The sequence below is a fragment of the Manis javanica genome, chromosome 10, assembly GCF_040802235.1.
Source record: "Manis javanica isolate MJ-LG chromosome 10, MJ_LKY, whole genome shotgun sequence".
NCBI lineage: Eukaryota > Metazoa > Chordata > Mammalia > Pholidota > Manidae > Manis > Manis javanica.
In genome coordinates this window covers 22,843,501-22,864,518 of record NC_133165.1, presented here as the reverse complement: position 1 = coordinate 22,864,518, position 21,018 = coordinate 22,843,501, and the positions used below count along the sequence as shown (strand labels likewise).

The following is a 21,018-nucleotide window of genomic DNA, read 5'->3' as shown; positions in this document are numbered from 1 at the left end:
TATTATACAGTGAAATTATATTTTGAAAAGAGTTTTGCTGCATAACTAGTTTACTTTCAGTGTGGCTGGCAGACACACGACATTTTTGATTTTCCTCTGCAAGGGTAAGAAATACAGCTTTTAACATTAAGTCTGACAAGAATGTGAAAGGTTAGAAAGGGCGACCTAGGACTCTTCCTCTCCCCTCTGTCACTTACTGCACACTAAACAAATCTCATCAGCGTAAATAAAACACGCATCAAAAGCAAGGGACTTCAGATATAAAAATAAATGAGCTGTAAAGGGAGCTTTTTGTGCAGAATATGTGATTTCCACATGGTTCCCAAATGCCCAAACTGTTTAAAAAATGTAATGGCATCTTAATGAAAGTAGGAATCAACTTGAATAGCAACACTCAAGACCCCCAAAGCAATAGTCACAAATGTCCAGCATATTAATACACAGTATGTGAAATTTATGCATCTCCGAGCTTTCCCTGATTTTGTTTATATGCCTTTCGGTTTAAAACTTATAATATTGACTGATACTATAATGCTATGGGAAAGGATTTTTTTGATTCCTAGATTATCCATTATATTTGGATTAAAAAGCAAGTAGCATTTTGTCATCAGGTGGTGGTGGTCCTCCATAAACAGGAGATACGGAAGAGAAAGCAGAAAGAAACAGGAAAGAAAAAAGGGGGGTGGGGGGAGGGATTGCATTAGTGCATTGTTTAACATGTTTCTAAGAGAATAAAGAAACCTGCTCTTAGGACATCTCATTTGAACCACAGAACATAAATTCTTCCCAATCAAATCTATCTTAATATTCACTTGTCCTGTCTCAAAGTCCGAAGACAGAGAAGGGTTGTTGAAACTTCCGTTGACTTTCTGTTAGAAATCTAATAGATTCCTGAGGTTTATGCATACTAGACTACTTGGTTAAAAGTCTAGCAGACAATAATAACTACCATAATTGAGATGTTCTAAGTTGGTGCTTCTTATAGTTTAGCTTCCTAGGAATCGCCTGGAGGGCTTGGTAAAGCAACACCCTTGGGGGCCAGGTTGGGTTTAGACAAGCATCTGTGTTTCCATAAAGCTCCACAGTGTGCTAAACTGCCAGAGACCCTGACTGGCTCGGCTCTTGCCATCATTTGGCAGTACTCACCTCCATGTAGAGTAAATGAATACTTATGTTAAGTTCTATCCTATTTCTAAAAACCCAGATAGATTCAGCCTACACATTTCTAGCAAAACTATTTTCCTTTATAGGTATCAAAGCCAAAAACTATTTATTTTACAGGTTCACAATTCTAACCAACTGTCTCAGCCTAATAAGGTCTTTAGACAGTAGATCTAATCTGGGAATTATAAAAATAACATCTCCTTTCCTGGAACACTTTCTGTCAAAGTAATGACCTTTCAAACCAAATGACATATAAACGAAATCAGAGAAAGCTTAGTGATACATGCATATAATTAATATGCTGGATGTTTGTGACTATTAATTTGAGGAGACTTGAGTGTTGTCATTCAAGTTGATTGCTGATTACTGTATTGGTTATCTCCATCTTCCATAGTTTTCTATTCTTTTTATTTCTATTCTTATTTTTATTGTTTCCTTCCTTCTACTTCCTTAGGTAAATTTACTATTTTTTGAGCTTCTTAAGGTACAAACTCAGAAGCTTAGACACTGATTTCAAACTTCTCTCCTAAAGTAAGTATCCAAAGCACAAATTTTCCTCAAAATATTGCTTTTGCTGCAACCCCCAAATTTTAATAGGTTGTATTTTCTTTTTCATTCAGTTTCAAATAGCTTCTAATTTCCCTTGTAATTTCCTCTTTGACTCATGAGTTGTTTAGAAGTATTCTGTAAACTTTCTAAATATTTGGGGTTTTCCAGATATATTTTTTTTATTCCTATTTTATTTTGTGTTGTTAGAGAATATACTGAGTGATTTCCATTCTTTTAGATTTATTGAGACTTTTATGGACAAGCATATGGTCTGTCTTGGTTAACATTCCATGTATAATTGAAAGTAATTGTATTCTGCAGTGGCTGGATGCACAATTCTATAAATGTTAATTATGTTAAATTGGGTAATAGTGTCATTTAAGTATTGTACTTACTTCCTGATTTTCTCTCTACTTTTTCTATTACTAACACAGACATATGAAATTACCAGCTTTACTTGTGGCTTTATCTATTTCTCCTTTCAGGTTTGCAAGTGTTTGCTTCATCTGTTTTAAATCTTTCACATTTTGGGCCTACACTTTTAGGCTTATTATGTTTTTTGATTAGTTTATTATTTTGTCATTGAGAAATACCACCTTTATCTTTGGTAATATTTCTTATATTAATGTCAACTTTGTTTGATATTAATATAGGAACTTTGGCTTTCTTATTCCTAGAGTTTACATGGTATATACTTTCTTATCCCTTTACTTTTAAATTATCTGTGTATAATTAAAGTGTGTTTCTTACAGAAAGTATACAGTTGAGAATTGCCTTGTTTTATCCTTTCTGGGGGTCACTGCCTTACAATTGTCATTTTTTGGTGTATTTACATTTAATATAATTATTGATATAGGTGGCATTAAGTCTATGTACCTTTACAGTCAGTTTTCTATTTATCTCATAGGTTCTTTATTTTGTTTTCTTTTTGTTTCCTTCAATCATTTGGATTGAAAATTTGGGGTATTAAATTATATCTTTCTTCAGCTTTCACTTAATTATCTCTAAATAGGTATTCTATTAGCAAATATGTATCTTTAATTTATCACAGTCTCTAATCTCATTATTTTTGCTATTACGGTCATGAATTTTACTCCTCCCTATATTACAAACCCCATACACATTGCTCTGATTTTGCTTTAAAGGAAAATACATTTAAAATTTTTAAGGAAATTATTTTAAATGAAAATATAATAAATTCTTTTATATTTACCAACATGTTTACCACTGTATGTTTAGCTCTACTTCTTTGTCATACCTGAGTTCTCTATGGAATTTCCTGAGTTCCTAACATGATCTCTTCATTCTGATTGACCAGACTCACTGGTCTCTTAGCCTTGTTCCAGCCCTGGTAAGTATTCAGTTTCAAGATCTCTCATGGTGGTTCTTCCCTATTTTTCATTCTTTTCAAGGTCCTGTGGAATCTTACTCTTGACTTGCACAGTTCAGTACTCAAAGACTCAAGGAGTTCCCTGTGTAGATTTCTGGAGTTCCTTTTCTGTATAGTTTCAACAAAAACTGAAAACCAAACTCCAATCTGCTGAAAAGAAAAAATACCTTAGATTTATTTAAATCTAATTGATACCCACAGAATATATACCTTACTTTCTTTGTCCTTTTTTCTAAATTTTTTTATAACACCACAAATAGATACAGGGGTATGAATTAGGTTATGGCAGTAATACAGGTGATAAACTGTAGCAGCTTATAGTATGGTGACAGTGGAGGAGATGAAAAGTGGTTGGCTTTGGAGTATTATTTTAAAGGTATTTCAGAATTAGATTAGGTTGGATTATAATAGGAGAGAAGATACAGATAACTCCAAGTTGGTAGAATTCTGTTGTCATGTACTGAAGGGTAGCATCATGGAAGGAGCAAATTTGGAACATAGAAACCATGAGTTTGACACTGGAAAACTTAAGGGTACTACTTCAAACACCTAAATATAAATATAACAAATCAGGCACGTCAATGTAAACTTCAGGAAAAAGATCAGCGCTGGAAATACAAATTGAGATCTGTCAATGTACACATAGTATTTAAGGACATGAAATAGGATGAGGTCACCTGACAAAGCTTATATAAATAGACCAAAAAGTGGTCTAAGGGCTGACCACATAAATATTTAGGGAGTAGAGAGGTAAGAGCAAAGGAGACTAAGAAGGAGTATCCAGTTATATAAGAAGAAAAATGAAAGAATAATGTCCTGCAAGACATCTGAGGAAAGTGTTTTAAAAAGAAAAATGGATCAAATGGGCTGAATACCATTGCTTGACTGCTGTGAGGTGATATGGCCACTGGATTTGGCAATTCAGACTTACAGATGGCAATGAAAAGATCTGTTTCAGTGGAGTTGGTTGAGGAAAGTCCACCTGAAACAGATTCAGGAGGAAACGTAAACAAAAGATGCAGAGGCAGGTAATGAGGAGTTCTGCTATAAAGTTCTGAGGAGTTCTGCTATAAAGAGCAGCATGGAACTAGAGTGGGAGCTGGAAAACAGAGATATAGCAGAAACAGTGTCCTGGAAAAATAAGGGGCAAGGAATGGGATCCAAAGAAAAGGTGGGGGCAATGATTTAAGCAGCACTTTAATAATTTAATAGGAAAGAAGGAGGTGAAATACAAATACATTAAATGGGTAAATGTGATGGTAAAGGTGTTTTTTCTTATACTCAGCACTACTTTTGCAATGTTAGGGGGGAAAAGGAAATAATTTTAAAGTTTTCAGGAGTACCACATGAAGAAGGGAGATTCTAACTAAACACATGACCCTCAAAGATCCAAAGAATGAAATATCACCACCTGCTAGATTTTGCAATCACATCCCTACAACTTAAAACACACTGTTGGCTTCTGGTAGGAATCCTTAAACTGTTTTACGTTCTGAAGTGACTTTAACTTTGAAATATTTAAAAACTGAAATGGAAATATCGTTTTAGATATTCTTCTGAGTGACCTTTAATATATCATGGAAAAGGCAATTAATGCAATGTGTGTGGGTCCTTTAAAAACAATTAGTAATCATAATAGAGTCATCATGTAGTGGAACACTTTGCCTGATTTCAAGAAATTTATAAAGTTTGGTAACAGTGGGAAGACTTCTTCTCCCCACATACATTGGCAGAGAATAAAAAAGGAGGCTAAGAAATTCCCCAACCACTTCCCGGTATAATTTCTGAAGGTGAATTCAAGAATTAAGGAAAAGGAAAGAGAACACAGATTCCCTGTCAGTAATGAAACTGAGATAAATGATGTCGAAGGAGACCTGGATGAAACAAGTCTGTCTCCTGTTTCCTCTCTGCTAGGGTGAATGGGTTAACATGAAGACGTAGGTCAAGACAGAAGATGATAAACAATCATAATTAGATATGCATTTGATATATTTTCTTTACTTTGATTCTGTTTAAATGGAATAAATAATGATTCATAATATATTCACAGAGTGGATTTTTGCTGCTAGCTGTTAATTCCCGGAGGAACCAACTAGTGATGATAGCACAGCCCACAAAGTTGCCAGTTCTCTATTTGCTGCTTTCTTCAGGATTTTGCTCTTAATTAATTAATTCAAAATAAAAGTGCACATCCCAAGGATTTGTTTTCATCATATATATCCATAAGACATTCATTTCATAATTTGTATTTGGGAAAGAATTGCCTTGTGTGTGTGGCGAATTACACAAAGGTAAGTGCAATTAAACACAGAGCGCGCATTCTTATGACAGCATATGTTCAGGGACCGGGGACCAACAAGCTCCCAGAAGTGAACAAAGCCTCCAGGATAACACGGAATGGGCAGGTCCCACACAACAGCAAATGGAGCAGGGACTTAGCATTTTGCCTAAGAACCAGTTGTAAAGAATAATTATTCTATAAAGAGCCACTTGCCATACATCAGACATACTTAAAACAAAGCTAAAAAATAGCTTTCCCATGTCTCACCTCAATAACAGGAAAATAATGATCTACATATGCAAAGAGAATAAGATTTGAACTATCCAGAAAGCTCAAGCTAGTAATACATTTGTAGAAACAGTTTTAGCTGGATGATTGCTCCAGTTCTTTAACATGACTGGAAACCAGATTTTTAAAAAAAATTTCATTGCAAACCAGTATGAAATTAATGATAAGGGCAACATCAGCAATGACCCAGTTCCTCACTACAAGGCCACCATGCAGTCTCCAGTTGCTACCCCATGATCTTTTCACCTAGTTTTCTACTCTGTAAGTCACTTTGAAATAGATTTTTTTCCCTATCTTGCAAATATTCTGTGTTCTTCTAGAAAGATTGCCTAAAGCAAATAGCAATCATAGAAAAAAGCAAGTCCATTCATGATAAATTTTGTCTGCACTTATCAGTTTTAATTTTTGCCTCTAAAGTTGGAAAACAATAATTTCATTTTTTTAATAATCACCACCTCCATGGGGTTTGATTCCAATGTGTATCTACAACTGGACTTTTTTCCCCCTGAATTCTTTTATCTCATGCTATAATTAGTGATATCCACAATAATATTTATCTTGTCCAAAGGGTGACCTAAATCTTTCACTTAATCTATTATAGTATATATTCATGTGTACATGTTATGTATGAGTCTATGCTTTATTGAAAAATTAGGATATTGATAGAATATTTCTGGCACTAAAAATCACAATTTCTTCTAAAAAGTGTAAAATTTCCCAATAGAACCTCTGACATTTCAAGGATATTTATATTAACTGACATAGAACCTTCCTATTTAAAATTGATTTTGTATTTTCCTTCCATTGACCCAGAAGCACTATTTCCCTGTAATTCTCCTAAATACGTACCCTGCAAGGTTTATTGTGACCAGAGTCCATGCTCTTTATTTTTCTCAGATCAAATAAAAGACTGTATCTATCAAAAGCTAGGAAAACCAAAGAGAGAAGAGAGATAACACAAAGGAAATCTCGAAATGTTCAGTGAATTCTATAAAAACATGGCTTAGAGCCAAAACCAAACAATTTGGTTTTTATCTGATGATTATGTTGGAGGGGAAATTTCTGGAACTAAACTAATGGGTTGACTCAGTACAGAAATTAATAAAAGTAAATAGATATCCCAAATTTGTCTGAGATACAAATTTATTTTCACTGTACATTTTTCAGCTTCAAGTAAGCTCCACAATAGGTGCCAGGCCAATCAAAACACACTCTCTTGAACAGCTAGTTCTTAAAATAGAAACTCATTTACTAGAAAAGTGTATCCTGCATCATGTTCCCTACCTCTTCAGTAAAAAGAATCAGATATTTCCTATTGATGGGGTTCCAAAGGCTTATGGGTTCCATTAATGCAGATAATAAAAACGGACAATAGAAAAGAAAAAAATCTCTTCTAAACTTAGTCAAGATGCCCGATCATCACTGAGGGCTTGACATTATTTTCTAAGGAAGGCCCCAAATCAGAGAATATTAGGTTTAGTAGTATTAAAGAAAAAAATTATTCTTACACATGTTAAAATGATAAAGAAGACTTTATTCAGGACTATTGCAACTGCAGCCAAGACTATTGTAATAGAAGAGAGTGATCTGCTCAGTTCTAAATACAACAAAGATAGAGGATTCATGACCAAGGAAAAGAGTGAGGGAGTCAGTAGATAGAAATTATTAAGTGGGAACATCAGTGGTAAGGGGAGTCTGCTAGGTGAAAACAGGGTTCTTGCTGAAGGTAGGTCAAGGATTTACACATCAAAGATGGGCATGAGGAACTTGATCAGATACCAGGGTTCATCTCCTATCAGCAGTGGGGGGATTCTTGCTAACTGATTTAGCAGAATTCTTGCAAAGAGTAGGCAATGCAGGTGTGGCAAGGATGGGACAGACCCAGAGGCCAAAGCTGAGAAGAGAGCTCAGAGGAGTCTAACTAAAGTCTTGTCAGGAGAGTCTTTGTCAGCACTATGATGTAGAAACTCCAAACTGACAGTGGCCTAAACAAATACAGCTTGATTTCTCTTTAATTGCAGCTTAAGGCTAAAATAATGCCCCATGACTTTAGGAAAACAAGCTAGTCCTAGCTTTTTGCTAGAAAAACACATCCTTAAGACAAGGCTTACAACTCAAGGTTCAAAACGGCCAACTAAAAATACAAGTTATCTGCTCCTCTGACAAAGAACATGCAAGAGGCTGCAAGGGTCATCTCTGCTCCATGTATTGCTAGCTTAGATAGTTCTGCTCTTGCTGGTCCATTCAATATGGTCTCACCTACTCACCTTGGGGGGCTCCGTACTAGCTTTTGATTGAAGCAGCCTTGTCATTCTTCAGGGGCCTTCCTTGTGAGCTCTCATTCCCTAGGGCTTATCTCTCTCCACACAGGCTCCACACAGGATACCTTGGGGTTCTTCACACAAAGGCTGGTTTCCAAAAAATAAATATGGAAACTGTAATGTCTCTTAACGTGAGTGCCAAAAGTCATACTATGTCATGTCTACTATATTCTTTTTGTCAAGGGAAGTCATGGCCAGCCTGGACTCAAGAGGACAGGAATGGACTCCCTTGCTAGATGGGAAGAATATTACGTGGCAATAAAAGGAATTGTTTGCAGCCATCTTTGCAGATAATCCATCATAGTTAATCATAAGACCTCCAAAGTTTGTGCACTCAAATCCAAATAGTAAATTTGGATTTTTTTTTTGACATAAGTTTTTGACATTATTAAAAAAAAATTTATTATGCCAAGCCCTAGGATTAGTTCATAAAGTTCTCCTGCTGTTAATTCATGCTGTTTCTATTTGCATGAATGCTTTGTATGTGTTTTTGACTCCTGGCCACAGATTTACCATCAGAAAGTAAGACACAATCTTTTTCCTAAGTAATAGAAAATCATGAAAATTTTACACAAAGAAGTGCCCAATTTTAACTCTTCTAGAGAATGTTGCTTAATACCTGTATTTCATATTTTATAAAGACTGAGAGAGGGAGTTGTGTTTCATGTCAAGAGGAAAGAAGCCACCGTCAATCTTGGTCATCAAACATCAGTATTTGAAAGTTATCTCTGTCTTACTTGCTGCCTAAACCCCAGTTCACTATTTGTCCAGCCCTGTCAAGTTTACCTCGAATACATCTCTGATATTGATACCTTCTTTTTCAGTGTCCCTGCAAAAATGAGTGCAAATAACATGACCTCTTACCTGTTACTGACATGGTCTCCTAACCAGTTTTCCTATCATCCAGCTTCCTCTTCTCCAGACCATTCTTCTCACAAACACAAGATTACTCTGCTTAAATATCTCACTGATCACATCAATTACTTGACTCAAAGCCTTTAATGGTCCCCTGTAGGGGAAATAGCTTACATTCACCATATTTTAAGCCCAGAGAATTACAAATACTAAGATTCACATCATTCAACTCAGACAATTTATGTCAGGAAACCACAAATGATAAAATATTTATTAATACTTAAGGGTGTGAGCTAGATGGATAGGGAGGTGTTAATTAACATACTATGACATCACTGAACTAAAGCTAATTAACTCAACCTACATCAAAGCACTTTGGATATGCTTCTGATGTTGGGAATATAGGTAAAGGTAAAATCATTTAAAAAAGTGTTTAAAAAATAAGATGAATTGATTCAAGGAGATTAATATCAAATCAAAAAGCAGGACCTTGATTTGTCAACATAGCTCTTACTGCTGCTACCTCTCAAATCCAAACCATCTCCTACATGTCTCCTCTCATTCTTTTCAGCCAGTACTATGGTTCCTTTGAAACTTCTTCTCCTAGATGTAAATTATAAAGGAAACATAGAATCTCAAAGTATTCCCCTACATAGACAAGAAAGTAGGATGGGTCCTCATATGTTCATTTGCATGGGTTTTGCCATCATGTTTTTCTTTCGTCTTACTCTTCATTGAATTTTCTACTGCCATTAGACTGGTTATTTGAAATGTCGTCAAGCAGAATTAAAAGAAAGTCGGAGAGAATGGCAGGATAGAAGAACAAGAGACTCCCTGCACCCACCCCTGTAGGCTAATGCTTAGGGAAGGACGTGACTCCAGGAAGTTGGATAAACTAGAAACGTAACAGGTGTGGATCTGGTAATCTAGTACAGCGGAACACACTTCCAAAAGCCTCCTTTGCACTGTTCTGCTAGAGCTGGCAACAAACATGCCTTTTCCTTTTCTGGAATTATAAATTTTAAAGCTTGAGCTGCAGACAGCCCTCTCTCCTGAGGGTGTAGATTTAATCCTTTAAAGAAGAAGATGAAGCCAAGCAGAAAAACTAAGGTAAGAGATGGAGAGAAAACCCAAAAAACATTGTATTAGCTCTTTCAATCAGCCATACCATATGTGGGCTAGTTCACCTCACTGACTTTTCATTGTAATGAATAAAACTTCCTTTCACTTTGTTTTTTAATTGAAGTTCGTTTGGCTATCTCTTATAGTTGAAATAATTCTGATGAATAGTAGAATAAAAAAGATACCTTGGCTTATTGTGGTAAGTTTGTGTGTATTGTAACTCCAGGGGGAAAATATTGCCATTTTACCCACAATACATTGAGTAAATCAAGAAGATATAATGAGCTGTTTTAGATTTGTATTTCATTGTTGGACTATGTTTCATTAACAGTGGCACTGCTACGAGAGTGGGTCTTGTGGATTAAGGTCTTAATAGTTTCAAAGATGTGGTCTAGTTGTTAAAGCATAAAACTTTTACTTGTTACATGGTATTATGAAATTTATTAAACTCTAAGCATTATTATTTTTGTGTGTAAAATGGTGTTAATAACAATTTTTACTCCATTATATTTTGTAAAAATTAAATGTGATAATGAATGAAAATGCCCCTGGAAATAAAATAATGAACATTAATTATTACTAATATTGTCATTATTTTCAATTTAATTTTAATGTTTTACTGATATTCATCATGGATAAATAGGCCAGTAATAACAGCAATTGCAAGATTTGTAGTATAAAGAGTAATCAAATTTTCAACATTGATCTACAAATGTAATAATTACAAATGTTAAAGAATTTTTAAGGGAAAAATTATGACATGCAAATATAAAATGTACACAAATAAAATGTATCATGTTATAACAAGGGAAGCAGTAAGAAGTAAAAACAAAAAGCAAATGATTCACAGGAGAAATTAAAGAACAGACACATATGCAATAAAGAAAGTGAAATGGGTTCATCAAATGGAACAATGTTCAATATACATATAAGGCAATAAAAAGTTGCATCTCCATCAGAAAAAAATTGAACTGCATTTCTACAGACAGGAATCATTTGCATTACTATTAATTTCTACAATTTATAAAGGTGTAAAACATCTCAAAGACAATTAAAGGCACAGGTCCATATACTATCTGATAACTCCAGAAGGACCCACCAGACAATGGCTAACATTTTTTTGAAAAGATACTAAAGGATCTTTTTGCCCATTTCAAAGTTGGCCACAGTTTTTTTTCTAAGTGTTTAGAGAAATTTCACCTTATCAGTTCCTGGGGAGTAACTGCTATGATAGCCCTAACCATCTTTGAACTTTGTACCTCCTGTTTTTTATTCTGAAGTTCACCCTATTTTTGAAACATTAAGAAAAGCAATGCTGATTCTCATAATGACTTCTGAAAATGAAAGGTTTCTCTTTGTTTATAATGGATAGATGCCTGTCAGAGGACCAGGAGGCAGGGTAATACAAGTGGCACTGTTAATACCTCAATTCGTGTTTTCCCTTTGGAGCATTTCTTTCATTTCTACACCCAAAACAAAAAGTACAAATTGTTTAGTATGATCAAGTCCTCTGCAACTGGCCCTACTTACATTTCCAATCTCATCTGCCACTGGTCTCTCTTCCTTACGATTCTGTCAAACTCACACGATCTCTGTTCACAGCCTGAGTGGATAACTCTCTTGTCTCTCGTCGTGATGTTCTTTCTTCAGGATGCCCTTTACATGACATGTGTAACCTGAGAGGGTTCTCTGGAATCTGACATTCTAGTTTAAAGTCCTGGTCCTGGTCCTGTCACTTGTTTTAGATTACTAACTTAAGCACTGTTACTCAGTTTACTTACTTGTAAATGAGCACAGTAACAATCCTTCATCAGAGAGTCGGTCTTATAATTAAATTAGACAAATCATATAAACCACTCCATAAAATCCCTGGCACCTAATAAATACTTATTAATTGTTAGCAGTCATCATCACCACCACCATCACCATCGTTCTCTAAGACCCAGCACAATAACACATTTACCAAAATTTTGCCTTACCTCTTTAAATGAAAAAAAACAAAGACTTTTCTCTAAAAGCCCCCATAGTTCTTAGATAGTGTCCTATCTGAAAGATGGGTAAGAGATAAATATTCATCTTTCAGCGAAGCACCTTCCAACTCCTGTCACCCTGTGGAATGAGATCTGTATAACCATCAGGTCTTTCCATGAGTATCCCTGCCTGTCCCTGGCCTTTCCCTAGTTCAAACCATGATAGCCATAATCTTGGACATTCACATTTTCATGTTTGCCCTAGCTTAAATTTGTCACCCCTGGCTTTTTGGTTTTTGTTTTAATCTGTATTATTCCTTGTGGTCTGGTTATTATTAGTCCTATCATTATGGCAAGAGAGAAATTGAAAGATACAGCGACAATCCAAGATCTCTAGTCCTTGCCCAGATGCCTACCATTGCGATAGGTTCTTGAGGAACATACACAAAAGGGTTACACCACACAAGAGCCCCAAACCTTAGGGTAGTGTCCTGGTGAACTGCAGTACCTCACATGAAGCTGAGGGACTTCTTCTGGTTAGGGTAGTGGCAGAAATTCACCATAATCAGGAAATAGCATTCTTTCGTATATAATTTAAGGGGTTTTCCATAAAGTTCAGGCCCTCACCTGATCATGGCCATTTAAATGTCATCGTTCACATGGTACAGAAAAAGGGAAGACCTATAGCTGTCAATCTTAAAGGAAGTACAGGCGAGACTCCTCAGGGCAGAGTTAACACTCTTAAAATTGGCAGTCCGGGTCCATGTTTCCATAGCAGCCACATGTGAGAAGCAATAAGCAATGGAACAGTCTGTGAATTTCCAAAATATCAAATCTAAAGGTTCATTCCAGGAAGACTTAAGAGGTCCTATTCTTTGGAATCAGTTATTCATTCATCTGACAAAAATGTATTAGAGTTGCCATGCTAATAATTGGAAATAAAATAGTGAACAAAGTAGACATGATAAACAGACCCTCACAGGATATATGACTCAGGACGCAAGTCAGACAATGAAACTAGAATTTACTCCCACAAGATAAAAAGGATTTTGATAAGAAGTACAATGTGCCAAGGGTTAAGTGGGGGATCAGATAGCAGAGGCAACTAACCAAGTCAAGGAGGTTCAAGAAAAACATTCTGTAGAAAATGTCATCTAAGTTGAAATTTAGTGAGAATGCACGGTACATTACTGGTGAGGGCTGAGAAGACAGCATGAAACAAGGAAACAAAGAAGACATTAAGTGCCAGAGATGGAGAATCAAGTCAGCACTGAACCATGAAATCAGACAAGATTGGACTACAAAGGAGAGCCCTGGAAGCAGGCTGAAATTTGGAAAAACTTTAAACTGAAAGTCTCAAATTTATTTTTAATATTTTTTAATGGGAGGTTTTGAGTATGTGTGGGAGAAGGGAGAAATGCAAGAGTTTGCTTCACATTTTTACTCTAAGACGTTTGGTAACAGCTCAAAGCTTTCAGATCCCTCTCGTCCAAACGAAAGCCCAGTGGATACTGGAATCATCCTTCCCAGAAGGCAGTTCACAGAAGATGCAAGGTCATCGTCCCTTAGAGGAGGTTTCGTAAATACAATTTTATTCGTCCCATTACATTACCAGCCGTGTCTCAGCACCCTATTAATTTTACACGGTCCTTTGTGGATGGGGACTCATGAGAACTGTCTGATTGGCTGACTCACTCCCTCATCTTGCTCTGGGTCAAAGTGGTATCATTTCATTTCAACTCCAAATGGGGAATCACGTCACAAGAAGTACCATTGACCTGGGACTAGCAGTAGGATGTAGAGAAGCTTGTACCACAAGAAAGGACTATGAATACAGGCAGAAAACTCACCAGGTCAGAATCTGGCTAAGGGCTGTCATAACAAAATTATTGTTTTACACAGGATATCTCTAAATTGTGCTAGACAACACTTTCCCCGCCCTGCTGTTTCTTCCTACATGAAATTCTAGGAAGTGCTCATTTATACCCTACCTTTCACAGACATATGTCCCTGTTTATTTACTCCCAAAGTATTTGCTGCTAAGTGGAAAGAGTGGTAATGATGGCTTCCAGCTTCTTTGTCTCATGTAATCTTCGTTTAGAGCTGGCTAGACACACCCTTACATTCTCAAACCCATTTTTTTTCCAACAAAAGCTTGGAAGATTATGGCTCTTCTGCTATCAAATTTACCAAAATGGCTATTTCTGGTTTATGTCTGCCTTCCTGTTCACAGCAATTTCTTAGCCTCTTTTACAAATTTGCCAAAATTTTAATTGCATTGACAAAAGCAAGCAAATCAAATGCGTAAAGGAGTATACCAACAATAAAGGTTTGAGGACAATTAAAAATAAAATAAAATGGAATAGAGGATCATTTAAAGGTTCATTCCATTTTCTTAAAAGTTTCAGTTATTACTTTATTATAATATGGGTGAGAGACTTCAATGATCTGCAAAAGAATCTTAAAATTGTATCACATTCTTAAAATTAATACTTATAAAATAGTCTTCTATTTAGTTGATTTAAATTTCAGTACCTGAGTGTTCATGCAAGAGGAATTAACAGTGTAGTTTATTTAGTTGTGGACAGGATGAAAAAAAGTTCCTTAAAAATAATAATATTAATATATTAAAAAATTAAAAACTTAAAATATTAAGTAATCTTTTTTTTCCTTTTGCATTTTACATCTGCTTCATGAGGTTTATAATATTCTCTTTGATGTGTAAAAAAAGGGCATTAATTAAAGAATAGACACAGCTTTACAGAAATAGTGTATATTTTGCTAAAAAGTCCCTAAAAATCATCTTCTTTGTCTTAAAACAATAGAACAATGTTGAACATAGTAGAGACAAGTCCCACATGTTCATGACAGTAGAATAATTAGTTTATAACATAACACCTAACATAAAGCAGCAAAGAAATGAAAAAATATCAAGCCTACATTCCAAGCTGACAAGAAATATTTGCATAAGAATAAGCATTCTTAAGAACTACTTCAAAAGCTTCACACCCTAATAAAAAACTAATATAAGTTGGCCATAAAGTTGCATTCCAACATTTGCCATCATGTGACCTAAGGGACTATAACTCCAAATATCCTTTCAAAAGCTCAGATAAACTAAAAGCCTAATAACATTTTAATTATTATAAGTCATGCTATATCCATTTTCATAGTTTAGGCAAAATAAATATGACCATCCACAAGGTCATCTAATGATTATTAGTTGTGTCCTATTTTATAGTTGAAGACGTATAATTTGATTAAGTTATTCTTGTGATTAAAAGCTCTTAAACTTTTAATAGAATCAGTTGGGATTCCAAGTACCAGATGGATGCCATGTGTCAAAACTGACGTAAGAATCAACCCAACCTAGGTGAAGAGGAATAGTTCTGTAAAGTTTCATACACAGTTTTATCCAAGACTCAACTTATGTGTGGTAGCCAGCTGCAAAGATGGTTATCAGTGATTTTAGCCTATTATTCATGACCTCCCACAATGAATGAGGGCTTACGTATGTGATCAGTAGAACTATACAGAAATAGCTAGGTGGAAGTTCCAAGGCAGTGTGTAAAGGACACAGAGCCTTCCACACTGGCCTTCTGGACCATTCACTCTCAGGGAAGCTTGCCACCACCATGTTGTAAGAAAGCTCAAGCAGTCTTGTGGAGAAGACCATCTAGTAGTAAATGGTGACCTCTGGACAGCAAGAAGCACCAACTGACCCCCCATGTAAGTAATCAAACTTCCAAGTAAATCCACTACAGCCTCAGTCAAGCCTTCAGATGCCTGCAACACCAGTCAATATATGACTGAAACTGCAAGTGCATGAGACCCCCTCATCAAAACATCCCAGCCAAGCTGCTCATTGACTCCTTACCCACTAAACTGTGAGAAGTAATGAACAGTTATTGTTGCTTTAAGCCATTTAGTCTTTAGATGATATATTATATAACAATTGACAACTAGCAAACTCTGCCACCAAGTTTAAGTCTTTGTAATTTCTTGACTCTGTGTATTCATACTGGCTCCACTCTCAGGCCTTAAGTAGCCTCAGGATAGTTGCTAGCAATTTGAGAGTGGTAGGCTATGAAATTAGAGAGGCGTGAGGGACAAGGTTCATGAAGACTGTTTTAAGATTTTGGCTTTTGGCTATTAATGAGATGATAGGTCAATGAAGGGATTTAAGCAGAAAAAATTATTTTATCTAGCTTACATTTTAAAGCATTATCCTGGCTTCTGTTAAGAAGCCTGCTGCAACAATCCAAGATAGAGATGACAAATGAGGTGAGAGTGACAGAGATGGTGAGAAGTGGTCAGATTCACACATTTACTATTTGTGATACCTGTGGCAAGTTACTAACCTCTGAAGATGTAACATTCTCTGCATGTAAACTTGAGACAACACTACCTTCCTTACAGTATATCAGACACTATTATACAGAAGAAAAATGAGGCACACACAATCAGTACTCCCTCCTCAATCTCTGATAGTTACATTCTGTGACAGGGAAAATATGTACAGGGGACAGGAAAGCAGAACTCTAAGGCTGTAGACCACAGGATGAGGATTTGAGGAATGTTTAGGAATCTTGTTTTATATATTCTAACACCTTCATTAAAGTTAGGAAAATAGTAGAACATTATAAAAATTGGAGAAAATGAGATTTCTCTTTTATAGAACTTCTCCCACTGGGTAATTATGAAATAGAAGAAAATTGATGTTCCACCTTAAATTCACCAAAACATCTTGTCAATAAATTTTAACAAAAGCTGCTATATCACTGGGGATTGAGGTTGTTTATCTTTGCTAGTATAATTCAGGTCATTAGCACAATGCAGAGGTCGGTGCAGATCTACAGAACCAAACAAAATTCCTGAAACAGGGAATTAAAGGTAGAGCTACAAGGATCTACTGATTTAAATGAGTTTTAGCCCTTTTAATAGGGTCAAAGCTGGGTGTTTAGGTGCCAAGGGTCTAGCTTTGTGGTGAAGAGTGTTGTAAAAAATAAAATGGAGCTGGAGCCTGACATTGAACTCTAAGTACTATTTTCCAGTATATTCATATGACAGTAGTTTTAGGTTATTAAACAGAAAGGTGTTTGGGAATGGATAGAAAATTAAAGAATAGAAGCAATAACTAATTTTTCAAATATTCTACATGAGGGCCAATCCACTTCTTACAATCTGATCCACTTGCAGTGTTTCTTTGGACTTAGTATACAGCAAGCAAAATTTAGTAACCAGCTGCCATCTGCCCTTCAAAATGTTTTAGCTTTCCCTAACTCTCCAAACATGAAAAAAACAATCCAGATAGAAATATATGCCAAATAATACAAAACATAATCCAAAATATACTTCCTTTATACAAGAAAAACAAACAAGGACAACTCATGGAAGCTTATGCAAAATCCCTTTAAAATATTTTTGTAAAGCTGGGTAAAGAATATGAAATACAGAATACTATCATCCTAATTCTGAGCTAAAAATTAGCACAGCTAATTACAGACAGTTATTTACTTTATGCAGTTTATAAGTGTTTAGTTTCCAGTGTTGCTTTTATCCAATGTATATAAATCTGACCCACCCTCATCTACTATAGGACAGCACTGTTTTATATCTACATTGTAAAGGTTTTGTAGTTTGTTTAAATGTGCCTTTCCACAGCTGCAGACTCCTGAAATAAAGGATTATTGTCATGAAGAATCTGACAGTCTAGATAAAGTAAAATGCCTGGCTCTTTGCATAGTGACTTCACACGACACATTAAATAAGCAGGCGGGGCTAAAAAGAGCTTCTAGTTGAGTATCTATCTCTTTAAACAGGCAGACAAATTTCCCCAGCCATCATAGGAGGTATGAAGTGCCAATACTAACACTAGCATCCCACGCATTCCAGAACACCTGGATCACGTGGTGAATAATGCCCCACCTTCTTTATTTAGTAAGTTCAAAGGAAATAATTTCTGTACCTTACCACTCAGAGTCTTGCCTGGTAAATCCCCTAGACAAAGACAACACTTTTCAATAACACACAATTAAATCTGTCATGTAGCATCTCGGTAAAAGTGAGGGAATGAAGCAGACAGAATTATTATTTTCAGATTTCATTAAAACATCCTTTAATATTATATTTAAAATCTATCACTAAAAAACTCTTCATGATATGGTATTTTGTGTTTAGTTGCCTATAAATAAAATATCTTTGTGTCTTCCAAAAGCAGTTGCCATATTTTCTGCACATCCTGAGTTAAATAATTCACATCTTCAAAAATATATTTTTACTCTATCAGTTGAAATATATGTTGAGGAAAGTACAGTATCTTTTCAGTTCATCTAGTGGGTTGTATTAGCCATGCAGTACAGGAAAAAAGACACTTAGCTTTGCCTAAGCCAGTTAACTGATTAGCAGTAACAGTGGCAAAATCTCTTTTTCTCTTAGTCATGGATGTTACATAGAAAATGGGCTGGTTATCCCCCAGAGATAAACTGTCAGTACAGTGGTCACTTACCACATGTGGTCTTGACCACTTGGAATGAGCTTGTCCAAACTGAGATGTGTGGCAAGGGTAAAATGCACACAAGATTCCAGAACTTAGTATAAAATATGAAAGTAAAATGTCTCAGTAATAATTTATGTTATCTTCTCAAATGATATTTTGTATACACTGAGATAAATAAAATATAAACATTATTTTTGTCTGTTCTTACTTTTTTAATGGGACTCCTAGAAAATTTCAAATAAACATGTGGATCACTTTGCTACTCTCATTACACTTCTATTGGAGAGCATAGCCCTAGAGGTTTGTCCCCAAAATTTTTAAGGCATGACAACTTTTCAGTGTTTTACCAAGTTCACAACAAAACACACATTTTAATCTAACAACCAAGGAATGACTTTTTTTTTCTATTCTAGTTTTCTGGGCTGGGATTAATTTAAAGATGCAATGAAAGAAAACCTAGTCACAGATTCATTCCCCTCATTTTTTCAGCTTGCATCATTTGGCATCAAAAAGTGGGAAAGCATCAAAAGGAATGGGATAACCAGTTTATCTACTCCGAAATGGTTGGGGTTAGTCATTACTTGTTAACTCTACCAGCTTATGTAATGGAAGTTCCCTCTTTGCAAAGACTAGTGTGTCCACCAATGCGTACTCCACTTAGTGCTGCTTAACATAGTGACAAAGTAAATTCCACCCTGTAAAGCCTCCAAGAGGCTCTATCCTTCCTTTCTGTCTCCCATCACTTACGTATCTCACAACCCATGTTAACAACATCCTCTCCACACTAAGCCCTTAATACAAATGGCAGAGTTCTACTTTTTTCCAGCACTGAGGTCTCCCTTGAGCCCAACTGACCCTCATCTTGTGTGTCTGTCAGCATGTACATCCACATGCCAGAGGCTGGGTACCCCATACAACAGTAAACTCCACCTCCAGCACTAAATTCTAAGCAAATGTCTATAAATAAACGGTAACTTGCTTGCTTTCTACTTCTTAAGTCCTAGAATTGAAACTTCAATATTCATCTCAAAAAAGAAAGAACTCCAGAAATTCGTGTTTTCTATTTTCTATTTTCTCAGTTAATTTTATGAGAATTCATAATTTTGAGATGCATAAATTTGAGATACATTTTTTCTTTTCATGATTTTCTTAAATCATGTTTTTTGACCTAGATATTGAGCATAGGGCATGTAATTTCATACAGGAAATTGGCTTGGCTTCTCTAATTCTCGTTTCACCATTTACTCCCTTGAGTTTGTCATACCGCCAGTTCCTGACAGAAAAAGAAACACATCATTGTGTTATAACTAAGCAAAGGGAACGCTGCCACTCCGGGTTCATGAAACCTTTAAAAACCAAGGCGCAGAGATTTGTAGGAAATGCTGACTTCTTCAGTGGTGACGTGTTCTACCTCTCTCGTGTTTGATTATAAAGTACTGCAGCATTTTATCAAAATATCTTATAAAACTAAAATGAGAAGTATACTAAAATTTTCCTTCATAGAAAGGAGGTATAAAAAGCAAGCAAAACAAAAATGTTTCACAGGCTCAATTTGCTCATCCCTTTTAATATAGAATAAGCCATCGATAGGAAAGTGAGCCAGATCACAACAAATAGCCGGTCAGTTCACAGTATATGACATTAATGAAAAATCCCCAGGAAACATATATAAAACTCAGAAGGGGCTTGGCAAAACCTCAGTGAATTTACTTAAAGAATATCAGATAGCAACTGAGGACATTTAAGCCATTTGAAGAAATGGAAAAAGGAAGGAATTTTTGGCCACAGAGAATCAAAATTAAAAATGGCATATACAACAGCATGAGAATACTACAATATGTTAATGGAACACCTAATATGGTTAACATTATAACACACTGAGGAAGCTATGTTTTGTTTGGTATTTTTTGAAGGCCTGATGGAATCAATAACTAAAGCACTGGTGTCATGTGTATAGGATACTTTTAAATAAACCTACATAGTGAAATGATTATGAGCATAATTATAAGTCATATTTATAAAGTCTATATGATGTGTCACATTCTTTCTGTGAATATCTAGGTTATACTCTAGAAACTAAGACATTGTTGCCGTTTTGTAGATAAAGAATCTTAGACATAAAGAGGTTAAATGACTTGTCCAAGGTCACCCAAATAAGTGACAGAATCAGGATTTGAATTTAGGAAGTCAAGCTCCTCAGCACCATGATGTAATGATGAATTAGAATTATTTTATTTCCACATCCCATGCCCTTGATAAATTAAAACATACTTTAAAAGGTAAAAAGCACTGAGAAAATGATCTCTACAGTACTACAGTCATAATAGTTTAGAGGAAGCCACATTCTGCTACACGGGTTACATCTGCTACAGTCGCAGATTTCACAGACTTAGTCCACCTGCCTAGCGAAGTTAATGGTTTAGATCAAAGCTCATTTTTATTTAGGAAGTGTTGGCCAAAGTTCGGAGGAGACTTTTTCATCCTTAAGAGAATCTTAAACTTCAAAACTTAGTAAAGTACTAACAGAAAGGTTCAGACATCAATCAGATTATAGATACAAGCCTTATTTATTTGTTTGT

The 21,018-nt window shown here is 35.6% G+C and overlaps 1 protein-coding gene across 24 annotated transcripts in view; it reads left to right on the top strand.

The window, feature by feature from the left end:
- LOC118973223 (uncharacterized) overlaps positions 1-21,018 on the top strand; it is a 148,655-nt gene that overhangs the window by 30,628 nt on the left and 97,009 nt on the right. For 7 of the 24 annotated variants that reach the window (XR_012122038.1, XR_012122050.1, XR_012122055.1 and 4 more), the window contains one exon: positions 1,619-2,931. The exons of 5 other annotated variants lie outside the window; for them this stretch is intronic. The gene's annotated coding sequence lies outside the window, so the exon portion shown is untranslated. 12 more of the 24 variants (XR_012122042.1, XR_012122051.1, XM_073214854.1 and 9 more) reach the window with 6 other exon arrangements.